This window comes from Melospiza melodia, chromosome 3 (assembly GCF_035770615.1).
Source record: "Melospiza melodia melodia isolate bMelMel2 chromosome 3, bMelMel2.pri, whole genome shotgun sequence".
NCBI lineage: Eukaryota > Metazoa > Chordata > Aves > Passeriformes > Passerellidae > Melospiza > Melospiza melodia.
This window is the reverse complement of record NC_086196.1, coordinates 73783378-73801320: the sequence shown is the minus strand read 5'-3', so window position 1 is coordinate 73801320 and position 17943 is coordinate 73783378. Positions and strand designations below refer to the sequence as shown.

Below are 17943 nucleotides of genomic sequence, written 5' to 3'. Positions count from 1 at the left end.
TCCAATTTCTGAAGGAGGGAAGGAGTTTTGAACCATCTTCACCTGAATTTTTAAAGGACTGGTCCTTAAACCTCACTTTCAGCACTCGGAATGCACACAGTCTCTTTCCATCTCTTCACAGGTATGCCTGCAAAAAGTTCTCCCTGGCTTCTTGCTAAAAGAGTATTTTTAAAAGGGACAGCAAAAAGAGCAATTACCATGGGAGTGGCAGCAGCAGTACCCATGATCCCAGCCTTTGTGTGGGATGGCTGTGGCTCCCTCCCATCTCCCCGGTACATACAGGCTCTCCTGATGCCTCCTCCTGCCAGGGCTGAAGGAGCACTTGGGTCAGTCCTTGGCTCCACCCAAGCCTGCTGCCTGCCCCTATTTACTTCCTTTCTTTGCCCCGGAGGCAAAGGCAGAGCTGCAGCCCACGCTGGGAGGGTGGACAGCATGTCCAGGGTCACAGCGAGACTCTGACAAGAATAAGCAGCACCAGATGGTCTTGGATCCAACAGGAATGCCATCAAGTATTTGAAGCAGGACTATGAAGCCCTGAAGCAGCAGTCCCTGAAGACTGGCACACTGTTCAAGGATGAAGAGTTCCCAGTCTGTCCTTCTGTTCTAGGCTACCAGGACCTGGGACCATATTCCTTCAAAACTCGGGGGATAATCTGAAAGAGCCCATGGTAAGAGTGCTCTCCTATTTCACTGGGTTCAACCCTAACCAAAGGCAAGCTGAACGTCTAGGTTAAATCACTGGTGAGCTGAATATCCACTGTTCCTTTAGGTCTTTTTCTCTTAATTCTATCTTGCTTTACTTCCATGGCAGAAGAAAAGTTGGACAGGGAGTGGGAAGAGGAATCACCGTCTTCTAAGCCCATTATAAAGCAGGGAATCCTGTAACTGCTTCATGGGCACCTGCTTCTTGGCAATGTGTTTTCTTTCTGTCCATCCCCACTCCAGAGTGCTACAAGTCCAGGGTGCAATCCAGAGGTGGATGCAAAAGCTCCACCAAACCATGGGCCACCCCAGAAGCCACTATCATTTGTAACAGCACCCACACTGAGGTCTTGCTACTGTGCCCCTCAGGAAATCAGGCTAATACCTAAATAAAATCCTCTGCCTCCCTTCAAGCTGCCTGTAAAAGTAAATAACAAATGACTGGAAATGTTATTACCTAAATACATATATCCTAGAAATGGCCTGTGATTCTAAGAAAGTAATTTTCATCAGCAAAGATTAGATGATGTTGTTTTTTTTTTTTAAAGTTACAAAAATCTGGCTTCAGAGATTTTTCTGCACTCTCATTTTTCAGTCATTTATTTCTGTCCCCATTTACTTCTCCTTTGCCATTTTGCAACATCAAGAAATATTTTTTAAAAATGGGGATTCCTCCTCCCCAAATTAATTATCTTCATCTGGTGGAGAAAAGGAGAATGAGAAGAACAGAAAATTTCAAGGCTTTGGACTTTGTTATTTTTTTCAGCGGCTAAGTGAGAAACAGAAACTTGCAGTTTTAGTAACTCCAGCTTTAATAACCCTGGGAACCCCATTTATCCATCAGCACCTCACTCTGGCACCTGGATGTTACCTCAACAAATACCACAGATGTGTTTCTTGGCTTTGCCTATCCTTGGGGAAGCTCAACCTTAGAAAACTTGTGGGAACTCAGCACAGCAGTCCTGATGTGCAGAGTCACCGAGACAACCCTTGGGGGGCTCGGAGGTCCTGGAACGTTGACAGAAGTGTTTGGTGGTTGGACTTTGACCCTGCACAGGACGTAACAGCTGTATGAGGATGGGAGGATCACACGGGGATAAATGGTGAAGAGATAGATTAATTATAGTGTGAAACACAGGTTTTGGAATTTCGGTACAGGGGGCTTTTTAAGGGACAAGATGGAGTGTCCTGTTCTTCTTCTTCTTCTTCTTGTCATCCATCTTCAATGGTGGTGGTGGCACTTTGGGATTGGTTCTTACTGAATGTGCACTTGTCAATAAGGGTGAAAGGTATTGGGGAGAAAAAGTAAATATCTTATACATAGTTTTTAGTATAAAGATAAGTGACCGTCCCGAGGGCAGGCAGTGTGTTCATGGCTGGCTTGCTGTGCGGACCTCTGTTGGGCCGGGGGAAAATATTGTAGATAAAAATTAATAACCAACACTGAAGACCGAAAAACCTGAAGACTCCTTTCGTCCTTTGGAGCGCGGGCTGCCCCAAGGCCATCCCGAGCCTTTCCAGGCCATTGGAACAGCTGAGGAACGGGACAACCGGCGTCTGCTGCATGGGCTACTCCCACCAAAGGGGGGGTATCAGCCCTGAAGAGCCGAGAGGGCAGCTCCTGACTTGGACGAAAGGAGTCTTCAGGTTTTATATACTCGTAGCAGAATAGCCCAGATCGGAACCAGAAAGGCGCCTCTGGATCCATCTCCTGTGACCTGCTGGACGGAGATCGGGAGCCTTCGGAGCGTTCTGATGACAGAGATTCGGTGAGAAGGTCGAAATTAAGAACATGGGGGGCACACTTTCCCAAGGACAGCTAGGAATTTTGTCCGCCTTACAAGGCGTGGCAGAGACATACACAGTCGGGATTCCAAAGAAGGAGCTGAAACAGCTTTTATTGTGGGTGAGACTCAATTACCCGTTTTCAGAGACACATCTGTTGTTCAAAGTAGGGTTTTGGCAAGAAATTAATAGGCACCTCTATCTCCTAGCCACGAAAAAAGACGAGACAGCCTTAAAATTGCTGTCTCCAGCAAGAATTATGTTAGAAGGCATATCAGTGCAGTCAAAACGACTGGAAAGGCAACAAGCTGTTGCAGGTCCCTCAGGGGGAGGAGAGCAAGGCTCTAGGCAGAGATTGCCTCTGGCCCCAGTTAGCCAGGGGGAAAAAGCTCTCGAGGAACGGGAGCAGGGAATAATATCATTGCCTCTGATACCACCACCCAGAAAGCCCAAGAAATTCCTAAAACGCCCTGAAACCCCAGAGAGTACAGGGACTTCAGGCTCCGACTCAGAAGCGGTGGGTCGGAAGGGGGGGGTCCAAGGGGGAGAAAAAGGGTCGGGGGAAGCGCTTTCTTGCGGCAGGCACAGCGGCGTGGCAGCGGCAGAGCAGACTGGCGCGGCTGCAGCGGTGCAGGCTGGGGGGGGGGGCGGCAGTGCGAGTAAGGAGGTGATGGGAGACACGGGTTCTGGTGCGGCTTTTGTGAGCACAACGCCGGGAGCGGCGGCTGCTCCAGCCGGCATGGTGGCAACGATGCGCGCGAAGGGCAAGGCTCGCGGAACCCCGGGGGGGGTGTCTCAAACCAGTGCGGGAGCGTCAGACACGGGCAGTGAGTTAGGAGAAGCTGCACAGCCCCAAAAGGCCACCGTAGGGAGACGCAGGAGACGCGCGGTTGTGACGTCAGACCCGGAAATTGGGATGCGGAGATCGGCTCGAATCGTGGAGCGGGCCCGGGTGCCGGCGGGGAGCGGGCTGCGCGCACCGGTGGGAGGAGTGGATACAGTGTCAGAGGAGGAGGTGAGAGAGTCAGGGACAGATCAGAGGGAAGAGATTTCAGAGGCGGAACGGGAGGGAGAGAATGACGTCAGCTTGGGAGAGACGGGGGGTGGTTCTGAAAGCACACATGTGCAGAAAGCAGAGCGCGGCGGAGGTGAGCTCGTTCCCCTGTGACATCTCAGGCGAGGAGGGCCGTGCTCGGGGTTCCACATCCCGAGGCTCCACCCCCTCTCCAGTCCCGGTGCCTTCAATCCAAACCCTTGGAGTTCAAGCCTCTTCCCTCCAGGGGGGACGTTCACGTATTCCAGCTCCATTGTCAGCTGAATTAAAAGCCATGCAGACTCGGTCTCAAACGAGATCGCAGGCACGGCAGTCGGCCGAACGAGGGGCAGTCGAGTTCGTGCCGTCTTCCTCAAGGCTGTCCAGTCCGGTGACAGCGCCACCTCGTGGGGGAATGACCGAAGTGCATGACATGCCCGATCTGTTCAGGGGAGCCACAGCGCCATCTCGTGTCAAGATTGCAACAATGCAACGATTTTTTCCAACAACATATAAAAAGAAGAGTACATCTAAGAAAACAATGACAACGCAACAAATGGATTATCCCTCAACTTCAGGATTTCGCGAGGACGAGGAAAATTCAGATGAAGCACAGCAACAAGGAGAAGACATCGTACGGATTACAGCATCAGGTGTTCCAGTGTGGATGCTGTCAGCAGCGGAAGCAGCAAAAAGCTTCTTGCATTCTTTTGATACAGCAAAAAAGAGATATCAACAGGATCCTCAAGTTTCCTTTTCGGATTTAGGAGCAAGGCCGAAAACCTCAAGGCAAAGGATGAGGTACAATGAATCACTGATGACCTCCACAACCCCATTGTTCATGCAAATTCCAATGGAGTCTCCAGAGGAGGAATTTCAACAGCCAGTGAAGACGATGGATTAGAACCGCGTCAGAAAAGCATTGGCAAAAGACAAGCATTTATTTCCGGGTTCAGGAGATTTGAGAATGCCGGTGACATATGATGCCCAGGGACAGAACCCGAGATGGGAAAGGATGGGTCACGAAACACTCAAAGACTTAGGGAAGGTGGCTCAAACTTTTGGGCTGGATTCACAATATTTCAAACAACTATTAAGCGGGACATTCACCACGTATGACCTTATGCCATATGATATTCGAAGCATTGTGGCAATGATTCTCACTGACACACAGAGTCTCGTCTGGGAAAAAAGATGGAGAAAGTATCTTTCAGAGTTGCGAAATAGATATCAAGGTGGGCCAAACGCGAATCTCACAGAAGCGCAGTTAGCAGGAGATCCTCCGGATGACAACCCAGGGGAATAAGCAGTGCGGCTTCCACGAAGAGTGTTAAATGACATCAAAGAAGCAGCGCGAATGGCAATCATGCAGATTATGCCAACAGGAGCTCCGGATGTTCTGTTCTCTTGCATCAGGCAAGGTCCCGCAGAACCATTCATGTCATTCATCGATCGACTCACGCAAGCCGTGGATCGACAGGTGACGATTGAGGAAGCGAAGAGGCCTCTCTTGGAGAGCTTAGCTTTCGGCAATGCCAACCCGGATTGTCAATGGGTCATTAGTGCCATGCCAGGAAGGCCATCCTTGGCAGAGATGGTGGAGGCATGCAGCAAGGTGGGGACACCTCAGCATGTCGCATCGATTGTGAAGAACGAACTAAGAGAGGAATGGGAAGAACAGATAAAGGGACACTCAGAGAGACAATCAGAAGACAAGACATTGGAAAAGATGCTGGAAAAAAAACTTCATCAACAGAACGAGAACACCAGCAAAGTTCTTGCAACAATGCAGAAGAAGAGCAATGCCCCAGGAAGACAGTGTTACAAATGTGGGGAGTTTGGACACATGAGAAAGAATTGTCCTCAGACACATACACCAGCACCAGCACAAAAAGCAGAAAGGCCAATTTGTGCGCACTGCAGAAGAGGAAGACACTCTCTGAAAGAATGTTATTCTCAGACAGACATGGAAGGAAATCCGTTACCATGTCCGGGAAATGGGAGAAGGATGCATCCGTAAATCACCAGCACGCTCAGACACAAGTACTGGTGGTGACACAAGAGCAGACAGGGCAATCATCAGTGAGCGACAAGCAGATGCTCTCAGCAAACCCCTCAGTCGATTCCATAGCGACCCAGACCTCCTCCCACCAGGGGCACAGTGTGCATTGGCAGCTTCAAAACTAGTATGCTTTCTAGATGAAAATCATGCAGAGATACCAACGGGTATCTGCAGAGATTCATACAAAAAACAAGATTTCTTGATAGTTGGACAAGACAATTGCAGCATCCTTGGACTCGTTGTTTATCCTACAGTTGTCTCTGCAGACAAGAATACAGAATTGACGGTTCTGGCAAGAGCGCTTCGTCCACCATTGACTGTGCCGGAAAATACTGTGGTTGCGAGAGCTTTCGCCTTGCCGCCACACGCCGTTGGAGAAGTCATGTCAATCTTCGATGAGAAAGGGTTTCCTATGAGAGAACATGTTGAAGTACATACTACATGGGTGAAGCACATAGGTCGAGATCGACTCACACTCACGTGCCAATTGACATGTGGAGACAGGACGATAGCAATCAGAGGTATGCTCGACACAGGGGCGGATGTCACAGTAATATCGTACATCTTTTGGCCACGCAATTGGAGCTTGGTCGCGCCCTTGGGTTGTCTCTCAGGCATAGGGGGAGCTTCTCTTTGTCTGCAGAGTAAGAATTCTGTCATTGTCACAGGACCAGGAGACAAGATGGCGATCATTCGTCCTTTTGTCATCCAAAAGCCGATCACAGTCTGGGGTTGAGACCTTTTGGCACAATGGGGCGCGAAGATCGAAGTGGATTTTTAATAGGGGTCGCTGCGGCACTCACCACATTGAAGTTGACATGGAGAACAGATGATCCAGTTTGGGTGGATCAGTGGCCCCTTGAGCGGAAAAAGTTGAGTGCTTTGAAAAACCTGGTCCAAGAACAATTGCAGAAGGGACACATCAAGCCAACAGACAGCCCTTGGAACTCTCCAGTGTTTGTCATCAAGAAAAAGCTATCAGGCAAATGGAGATTGTTACATGATCTCAGGAAGATCAATGAAGTCATAGAAGACATGGGACCATTTCAGCTGGGACTTCCATCTGTCTCAATGATTCCCAGAGATTGGCTGCCTGTGGGCATCGACCTCAAGGATTGTTTCTTCAGTATTCCGCTCCATCCAGATGATGCTCCGAGATTTGCCTTTTCAGTTCCAAGTATCAACAAGGAAACGCCTCTGCAGCGGTACCATTGGGTGGTTCTTCCACAAGGACTAAAAAATTCTCCGACGATCTGCCAATGGTACGTGGCACGAGCTTTGGCACCAGCGCAGAAGAAATTTCTGAAGGTGAAGATCATTCATTACATGGATGATTTGCTCATTGCAGCATCAACACAACAGGAGCTGCAAGAAGCTCGTGACTGTGTGATCGCAGAGGTGCAAAAGGCAGGTCTGGAAATCAGCATTTCAAAGATTCAAGAGGTTGCACCTTGGAAATATCTAGGGCGGAAGATTTCAGAGAGAACAATAAAACCTCAGAAAATGGAGGTCAGCACAAAGATCAGCAATTTGCATGATTTACAACAGCTTTTAGGAGAGATCAAGTGGATGAGGCCGGTTTTGGGAATCACAAACAGCGACATTCCAGCGTTGCTCGATCTTTTGAGAGGAGACATAGACATTCGATCTCCCAGGACACTCACGCAAGAAGCGAAGAGTTGGAGAAAGTCACAGACGTGATACAGAAAAGGCAGGCACATCGATTTGTTCCAATGTTGCCTTTTCAGTTGGCAGTGCTGGGGAAGAAAACAGAGTTCCATGGTTTGATCTTCCAATGGGATGAATCACAAAAAGACTCTTTGATAATCATAGAGTAGATTTTTCTACCATACAGGCCTTCAAAGACAATTCTCACAGATTTAGAGATGGCAGCACAAATCATCATAAAGGCGAGAACAAGGTTGCTGACAATGGCAGGACGGGAATTCTCAGTCATCAGATTACCTCTGAAGCAAGACTATTTCAATTGGGCAATGCAACAATTGAAAGACTTATTAATCGCATTGTTAGCTTTTCTGGAATTTGCACAATCCATTTTCCACAGCATATAATACTGCAATCACAAATATGTTACAGAGCGAAACCAAGAATAAGTGAAGAACCTTTGGACGGGATCATAGTGTTCACTGATGGCTCAGGGAAGACACAGAAGTCGGTGATCACGTGGAGAAACTCAACGACAGGGGATTGAGAATTGTGGAGTTGGCAGCCGTTGTCCGAGCATTTCAGTTGTTCAAACAACCTCTCAATCTGGTCACAGATTCCGCATATGTTGCGGGTGTGGTCAAACGATTGGAGGGTTCGCTCTTGAAAGAAGTCAGTAATGAGGTTTTATACTCATATCTGGCGAGCTTGAAAACAGTGCTAGAGAGCAGGGAAAGCGAATATTTTATCACGCACATTAGAGCGCACACAACACTTCTGGGGTTTTTAGCGGGAGGGAATGCTCGGGCAGACAGGTTGACAATGCCCATTTTGCAAACACTGCCAGACATTTTTGAGCAGGCAAGATTAAGTCATGCGTTCTTTCATCAGAATGCACAGGTGCTGATGGAGTCCTTTCGTCTCAAAAAGAGTCAGGCGAGGGAGATCATTAGTGCTTGTCCAGACTGTCAGCTTGTGCAGCCACCTTCTTCTACAGGAGCAGTCAATCCACGGGGACTGCAAAGTCTTCAATTGTGGCAAGCTGATGTCACGAAGTATCCATCTTTTGGGAGGCTCAAAAATGTTCATGTTTCAGTAGATACATTCTCAGGTGCAGTCTTTGCTTCAGCACATGCAGGGGAAACAGCAGACCATGCTTGTCGACATTTTCTGCAAGCATTTGCATCATTAGGTGTGCCTCAGGAGATAAAAACAGACAATGGTCCAACATTTACAGGCAGGGTGCTTGACAGATTCCTGAAAAGATGGGGTGTCAAACATACATTTGGTATTCCACATTCGCCCATAGGTCAGGCAATCATTGAAAGAACACATCACACCCTGAAATCCCTTCTGGACAGACAAAGAAGGGGTGAGCCAGAGGAAACACCTCACATGAAATTAAATAAGGCGTTCTATGTGCTGAATTTCCTAAATAGCTCATCCTCAGAACATAATCCACCAATCGTGAGGCATTTTTTAAACAGCACACAGGCAAAGCTAAGGGAAAATCCTTTAGTTTTGATCAGAAACCCAGAGACAGGACAAATAGAGGGTCCTTTCAAACTAATAACTTGGGGCAAGGGTTTCGCTTGTGTTTCCACAGATCGAGGTCTGAAGTGGGTGTCAGCTCGACACGTGAAGCCATTTCGAACACGAGAACAGGAGAAAGCTGATCCGAGAAACAAAGAGACGAGTACTCAGACAGAAGTCAAGACTCAAACTGCAAAAGACAACTTGGAAGAGAAATAAAAAGAACTAAAGACTTTGGGAATTTTTCCTTTGAGGTCTTGAGTGGAAAAACATAACAATGATTTCGCATGAAAGTGAAGTCATGAGCTTCATGATGCTCATGTGCATCATTCTTTCATTCATTGCAATAAGCAATGGGGCAAATTTACCTATTAATTAACCAAAACAAAATGTATGGGAGGCTTTAGCTCAAGCAGCGAATTTGGATAGTATTTGTCTGACACATTCGAGGCCAGGGAAACCATTTTCAGCATGCATGGTTGGATTGTCAGTGGACGAATGGCCAATTCCAGGGCACTCCGCAGTTAACATCTCGGAGGTCATTAAAGATCCTGTGAAGGAGTGGCGTGCTTGGACACATCTTCTTCCTGTGGCTTCTACAGAACCTCAGGAATTGGAGATTTTTGGGTCCATGACAATGGAACTCTGCATGCTGTTTGAAACTCCAAATGTCACAAAGACAAAAACTATCGATGCGACTCCCAATCATGAATTCTATAAAAATGCATCAGCTTGGTGGAAACACACAGAAAAAACTGCCAGAGGATCGATCCAAGTCCCAGTGCAATTGCCACGGGGTTTGTTTCTAATTTGTGGGGACAGAATTTGGCACGGCATTCCTGCTAATGCCACGGGAGGTCCATGCAGCATTGGGGAAATTTCAATGTTGTCCCCAGATCTGAAATCGCTAAGAGAGAAAAAGCACAAAGAAAAAAGATCAATACAACATTATGCGGCAAATTGCAATGACAAAATATTTACTTGGGACAAGGCAGCGAGAGTTGCTACAGCAATCTTCTCACCTCAAGCAGCATCGGGGGTGGCCTTGACTCAAATTGACCGCATGGGTTGTTGGTTGAGCAAACATGCTCAATCTGTGTCTGTCGCATTGAGTGACATGTTAAAAGACTTCAGTGGTATAAGACAGGCGACTCTTCAAAACAGAGCAGCGATTGATTATCTATTGCTCGCTCATGGACATGGTTGTGAAGAATTTGAAGGGATGTGCTGCATGAATCTCTCAGACCATTCAAAATCAATTCATGAAAGTATTCAGAAAATAAAAGACAGCATAAATAAACTTGGCAAGATCACAGGATCGTGGATCGATGATCTGGTAGGATTTTTTGATATCTCTCCCATATGGAGAGGAATTTTAAAGATAGCATTCTATGTCTTAATAATTCTCTTAGTCCTCATAGTTGTTATTCCGTGCATCTTTGAATGTCTAAGGCGCGTCATGAGTCAGGTAGCAAAGGAAGTGTTTTTAGTGCAAACAGAAGGGGGAGATGTGGGAACTCAGCACAGCAGTCCTGATGTGCAGAGTCACCGAGACAACCCTTGGGGGGCTCGGAGGTCCTGGAACGTTGACAGAAGTGTTTGGTGGTTGGACTTTGACCCTACACAGGACGTAACAGCTGTATGAGGATGGGAGGATCACACGGGGATAAATGGTGAAGAGATAGATTAATTATAGTGTGAAACACAGGTTTTGGAATTTCGGTACAGGGGGCTTAAAAGGACAAGATGGAGGAATTAGGGCGTGTCCTGTCCTTCCTCTTCTTCTTCTTGTCATCCATCTTCAATGGTGGTGGTGGCACTTTGGGATTGGTTCTTACTGAATGTGCACTTGTCAATAAGGGTGAAAGGTATTGGGGAGAAAAAGTAAATATCTTATACATAGTTTTTAGTATAAAGATAAGTGACTGTCCCGAGGGCAGGCAGTGTGTTCATGGCTGGCTTGCTGTGCGGACCTCTGTTGGGCCGGGGGAAAATATTGTAGATAAAAATTAATAACCAACACTGAAGACCGAAAAACCTGAAGACTCCTTTCGTCCTTTGGAGCGCGGGCTGCCCCAAGGCCATCCCGAGCCTTTCCAGGCCATTGGAACAGCTGAGGAACGGGACAAAAACTTATTAAATTAGACTTTAGTTTCTCATACAAGAACAGTGCTGAGCCTGCTGCAGGCAGACACACTGCCACAAGCACAGCAGGGTAAGGAATAAATGAGAGCTGAGATCCAACAGGTCCCAGCCATGCCTGCCAGAGACCAGCCTGTGGGACTCCTGAGGGGAAACTCAGCTGTGTGAAAGGTGCATGTGGCACTTGGGAGTGGCTCAGGAAGGACAGGTATCTGGGTGAGTAATAAGTCATATGCATCTGACTGACACCAGGTGCAGCACTTTGGAAGGAGAAGAGAAAAAATTACACAAAACCTTCTTCTGTGTGATGGGTAACATACTGCTAGGCCCTTCTCCACTGGACAGTACCAAAAGCATGAAACTGAGATGATTCCTGTTGGAGCGAAGATTCACAAACTGGCTCTCCATCATACACAAGTCCTGGGTTGTGTCTGTCTCTCCCTGGGATGCCCAGAGCTGACAACTGCTGCTCTCGAGGAGAGCCAGCGACTGCCTAAATTGTCTTCAACTCTGCTTGCCAAGTTAGGCTTCCTATAAACTGTTCTTTGCTGCCATCCAGAAGCTTATGGAAAATTCTCAGAAAAACAGGAAAAGCTTTTGTCTGTAGAGAGACAATAATGACGTCCTGTCGCAGACATTTTTTCATAAAATCCTCTCTTTTAGGATTTGTCCTTTCTGGGAAGCTGGGGCCCCAGAAGAAAAATGTAAACAATAATTATCTGCTGATGTGGAATGTAACAGGAGATCTGTGATTGGTCTTCTGTGAGTGTTTGGATTTGCTGACCACTCACGGGAGAGTTTGTCCTTGCTTTCTGCTGGACACAGAACTTTGTTATTTCTTCTTTTCTATGCTATTCTTAGCTTAGCAAGCCTCTGCAACTTCTCTCTTTATTCCTTTTAGTATAGTAATAATGTATTATATATCATAGATCAATAAATCTAGCCTTCTGATCACGAACCAAGATTCTCATCCACTTCTCTCACCCTGAAGACCTTCATCAGGTCGCTGTAACAACTTCCTAATATAGGCCATGAGTTATTGGAGAGCTCAGAGTTGGGATATGAGTGACAGTCACTGCCATAAACCATTTGGCTGGCCCCAAAGGGCCAGGAAGAGAGGGGTGTTGCTGCTAATAAAAGCATTTGTGTGGTTGGCCTCCCAGGAAGCAGGGTCAGGGTGGGGGGACATCCTCCACACTGTTGGCACTGGAAACTCAGCATAGTTCAAGTGGCACAGACAGTAGTTAGATTCACAAACTCATATGTGCTGCTTAAACCAAAGTCTCAGCAAGATGAAATAAGATGTAAACATTGAGGTGAATTTTCACCTCTATCTCCACTGTAGAAAAAAAATCTCAGTAGTATCAGTGACAGTGCCTAGTAGCAAAGGGTGTCAGGATTTGTCTCAAAAAATACATGGAGCCCTCAATTTAAAAAAGAAATTTTTTCCTGGGACCATGTTAATCAGATAAAGGGTATATTTTTAAAGAAATGTTCAAAGTGCTTAATAGTTTTTGAATATTGAAACAAGAAACAAGAAAAGGGAACTTTTCAGGCCAGAAAGGGTGATGCAAACTTTGAAATCTTGTCTTTTCAGGAATTATGTGCCAACCCGCAGTTTATAATTGGAGGAGCTACCCAAACAGATGTCTGCCAAGGAGAGCTGTGTATGTATGGTGCTTCTGGTTTGGAAGAAGAAAAAGAAATGAAGCTTCATTTAAAAACTCCTGATACATGAACCATATTATTGGCTATCTCCTAGACATAGTATGGAGAGATAGATACCCAAGAAGAGGACTCACATACCAGCACTGCTGCCTGAGACAGGATATATATGGGCTTATAAGAGCTGTGTCAAAATTGGAAGACACCAAACTGTCTCCTGGAGGAAGTAACTATGTGGAACAGAAAATTGTTTTTCTTTTGACCTCTTAAGACAGAGCTGGATGCCAGCCTAATTATGGGAGCACTTACCCTGAAGCAAGAGAGTAGGATTTATGCCCATACCAGCAAGAGCAGCTCTAAAGACTCAGAGGACAAGGAACACCAGGGGAGTTTTCTGCTGTAGCCTAGTCCTTAGGTGCTTTTATTTGGGAGGCAGAGCAAGTTCCTGCCTCAGTTTCACACAAAACAAATACACAACAACCAAGGAACAGAGCAGGAACTGGTTTAGTAGAGGGGCTGGGTCTGTGATGTGCCATTTTGTGTCAAGCAGGATGGTCCAAGTATAAATTAGAAACAAGGACCACATTGGAAAGAAATGAACAGAGAATGTAAACTTTGTAATACCATCCACAGCAAATTGTTCCTTCACGCTGAAACCTTCTTTCTGCTTGAACTGCATTCATGTGGAGCTGTGAGCAGGGACAGGAGCAACCAGGAACCAGCCACACAGACAAAAAGGCAGTGCTGCTCAGCTCCGTGAATCAGGGCCCAATGCAGAGGAAGTATCTCTCAGGCAGCACTCATCCTCTCCCAGACATCCATCATAAAAATTCCTTCCTTACCCATTTTTCTGCAGTGCTTGCCTTTGGCTAAACAGAGCTGCTGTGCAAGTGGCCAGAAGGGAGTTGTAAGGGGACTTTATTCCCCCTCAGAGTAGCTGCTGCAGCAGCTGCCTTCCCTGCCTGCCTTGCTGATAAGATCCAGCTGCAGAGGACAGCAGCAAGAAACCCTTGACTGCATAGAGGCAAGAAGGCTGAAACTCTTGTAATGAGATTTGGTAGATTAAAAAGAGATAAATCAGCCTTTTTCTCTCCTGTGCTGCTAACTGCAGTACTCCCAACCTCACTGGTCTTCCAGCATATCCATTGTGCAAATGAGATTGAAACAATTTCTGCAAGTCGGTGGTGATAAATAACACCAGTACTGCTCTTGTAAACACGGCACTATTAAAGCAATTGCTAAAAAATTCCCTGGTGTGTGAACTTGTGCTCCAAATGCAAAAAATAAGATACCCAATCATATACTCACTCCAGGATATTTATTTGGTGGATGCTAGAGCAGAGTATGGGGAAATCACTTACTGTATTTCAGGAGAATGGCTCAAATAAGTAGCCATTCTCCTGAAACATTTCTTGTCACCTCCTATTTGAAAAGTTTCTGTAATGGCATAAAAAAATTTTACCCGAAGTAAAACCTCATTTTCCCAGACAGTTTACAAGCTATAGGACTGAAAAATTTTATCATTTTATCTATCCTAAAACTAGAAGAGGCCAGTGCATTGTGTTTAGCCTAGAAACTGAATGCAAATACCCTGAGTCCTTTTCTATTTCTGTCATCTGCTGAATGTTTCTGTGGAGTCCCAGTCCCTTGTGCTAAATGGGCTTTTTTTAGAGATCAGTGCCAAAATTCATCACATACTGCACGTTGTGGTATCAACAGAACTGGACCTCAAAACCTGGACGCCACCATCTGGGGATGGTGCCTTGCTCTGGGTTTTCCCAAGACATCTTTTGGGAGGCCGTAACCCAATGGCTGGTCCTGAAAACTATCCCAAACCTAGAAGAAGAAAAGCCCCAAAATTGAATTCTGCCGTTATTAGGTTTTTCTCCCTCTCTCTCTCTCTCTCTCACACACACACACACACACACATAAAAAAAAAAAAAAAAAAAAAAAAGAAAAAGAAAAAAAAAAAAAAAAGAAAGAAAGATAATCCAATTCGTTAAGCTGCAGGCATGGGACTTTCTTTCTACTCTTCAGGTATTTGCTTTATATCTCTGAGCCATACTAAGCTTTTTTGGTAGTTGATCCAATACCTTGACTATCAAAGTCCTCATTACTAAAACCCTCATGTAAAACACTTCTATTGAAACAGACCCTGATTACATATTTACATAAGCCACATATGTGACTGGGTAACATATCCTTTAGGAAAATAGAGCCTATTTTAAATAATATTCTCTAACATGTCCCTTTTCTTTTCAAAATAACACTGCAGGTCTGGGTTTATATGACCAAAAGGAGCAAGAAAACCCAGAGTTGATCTCACTCCATTAAACTTATTTCTTTGGCAACAGCATAAGCTAGAAGAATATCAGCTTGGGAAGTTTGATGGGGACTTGAAAGTCTTGAAATGTTTTCAACGTTCTTTGAACCATATCTTTTTGATAGCCTAGTAACAACTTAAAATGTAGTCACACAGTCTTAGTTATTAAAGGTGACTTATGAAGTTTTCTTGCTGCTATCTGAATAAGTTAACTTGAGGACTGTTTGCAGAAGTTCTTAAGAAGTAAGTAGCATAAATTTAATCTAAATAGTATAAAATCTACTGAAACCCCCTTAGTTTAATATTAGCTTTCCAGAGCCACACTATTTATATTCATTAATTGTCTTTTGTTCTGAATGCCCAGAGGCCACTCCAGGCACAGCAGCTTCCTGGGTCTGGCAGCTGGAGGAGCTCCCTGAAGCCAAGGCAAATGCACCAGTTTACACCAGCCCAGGAGCCCGCCCCACGTGGGCTTTGTGCATGTCTTTGTCCTACAGGCAGATTTGGGGAGACTAGAGGTATCCTGGAGAACAAACCAAAGCCAGACAGCTCTGAGATAGATCTGATGCCTGTTGAGGGAGACTTTGAAGTGGTTGTAGGCATGAGAGAACTTGATAGTACTGGGCTTGTTCACTTATTTTGCTGTAGACATTAATACATGGCCCTTCTGACATTCAGTCCCATGGGCGCAGGGATACTGGAGATCCTGATTCTAGCAAATATATCTCATTGATATTAAAAATACATTTTCTAACAACTCGGAGACCCCAAGGAGAAGAAAGCCTGTTCCTTTGCTGGATTCTTCTTTGCCTGTTTTGTACAAAGCTGCAGCACAAAATTAACTTCCATAGAAAACCTAAGATCTTTAAAACTCTCAAAGCAGAGGCAACCTTCATTGCCATAAATTATAAGCTAGTGGGTCAGTGCTTGCTTGTTGTCTGAGGTGATGCTGCAAGTACTACAAGCTCTGAACAAGGGCTTCCAGCAGAGACTAAAGCTGAGAGTCGGAGCTGCTTGGCAATCCAGGAAGCCACAGCAATGTTTTTGGATCCTTTCTGAACACCAGGCATTGCTGAAACAACAACAAGCCAGAACAGGTTCAGGACAGAAATGCCTCTGTGCTGTCCAGTTGCATCCTGGAATCAGACACTTGGACATTTGGCTGAAACTCACTGTCTTAGGGTCAAAGGAGGGTTTAGATGCTTTGTGTCTAGACACTTTGATGGTAGCTAAACAGAAAGTGAGCACAGCTCTGAAACAACTGAAACAAATAAAATTTCTCATTTATTTTACAGCCTCTGCAAGTGGAGCATGCTTGGGTAAACATCATCAATATGGAGGAGTCACTGAGCTGCTAGATCACCAAGGATTTGTTATTCGCTGCAGCAATTTGATTATCTCTGTAAACCAGGGGCTGCCTTGGTAGCACGGACAACCCGAGCCAACTCAGGACATCTGTGAGCAGCAAGGGATTCTATTTCAAGTGCACTAACAGTCAAAGTAATTCTCCAAGATCACACATGTCTACAGATATATATATATATATATATATATATATATATATATATATATATATATATATATATATATATATGCACACATGCACATACACACACAAACACAAGGTCAGGATTGCTTAAATTTTTTAAAAAACCTATAAAAACAGCAACAAAACCCTCACCAATTAATATTTCACATTACTACCATTTGAAAAGACTTCAGATCCAGAAATCTAGCTGGCTTCTTTGTAAGACATTCTGCAGCAGCGGTAAACGCTGTAATTGGCATTTATCTGAAACTTTTGTTACTGAAATATGAGACTGAACAGAGGAAGAAATACATTCTAATTAATTGGTCAATTGGTGTCTTTTCCTCTCTCTGCCAAAAAATTCCCTTTTTAGGAATGGAATAAAATAGTTTCCTCACAGTGTGAAAGATGACTTATAACCTGCAGCTGAATCAGAACAAGTCTGAGGGCGTACATAAGGTGCCTTTCTTGGGATCTTGTGCTCTTGTGCTGTCCTGTAGGCACAACCACAAACTAAATTATGAAACCCGCTGCTGGCAAAATGATGGTAAACTTTGAAAAAGGGAACAGGAAGTAACAATTTATACTCTTTTACAGCTAGTCATATATTATCCAGTAGGGCTGAGAAGGCTTATTAATAGACCAGGATCCCATTATGGTGTACAAGAAGATAAGAGGCCAATTGCACACTTTAGGCCCTGTCATGAAAGCTCCTTGATATGGACAGATTCCTACATCCTCTGAAAGTAAATATCACAAAAGCCTGAATGTTGTGCATCTCTGCTATCCAAAGATTCCCCCAAACCATCAACATTCAGAAATATTTCCATTTTTATCAAGTTACAAACCAATTCCCAGCTGGTTCCTTTTGGTTGGCACAAGCTAAGTAAAAGATATAAGGCCCCAAAAAGTAAGATTTGGAGATGGGACTCTGCAGTTCTCAAGGGAGGCATGGCTGCTTTTAAGGCCAAGTCCAGCACTGCAATTCTTCCAACACAGTTCTTCCCAGACATCTGTAAAGGAGTGTCCCCTGGTGTAACCACCTGAACTGGCTGGGTTAGGGTTAGGGTTAGGGTTAGGGTTAGGGTTAGGGTTAGGGTTAGGGTTAGGGTTAGGGTTAGGGTTAGGGTTGAGGTTAAGGTGTGGGTTTTTGTTTTGTTTGGGTTTTTTTGTTTGTTTTGTTTTGCTTGGAACACGTGAAATAATCAACAGTTACAGTGTGTATGTGAAATTGATGGGGGAGCTAGAAAGAAAATAGGAACAGAGTTAAATAATGTTGAACGAGACCTGCTCACTGTTGAGATTCTGCTGATGGAGCTCTGGGGAGTTATACAGATTTTATTAACTGAGCTGAACCATCAGGCAACATGAGCCCAAACCAAGCTCTGCTGCTGCCAGGTATTGAGAGTGAATTCAGGCTGGTGTGGTTCCTTCTGCTTCCTCCCTTTCCCTCCCTGCTTTGCCTTTATTTCCATGCCTCTGGAGCCAGAGTGTTGGGATTTAGT

General features: G+C 45.2%; 1 pseudogene; it reads left to right on the top strand.

The window, feature by feature from the left end:
• The first annotated feature begins 432 nt into the window (after positions 1-432).
• LOC134416593 (calpain-8-like) overlaps positions 433-17943 on the top strand; it is a 44262-nt pseudogene continuing 26751 nt past the window's right edge.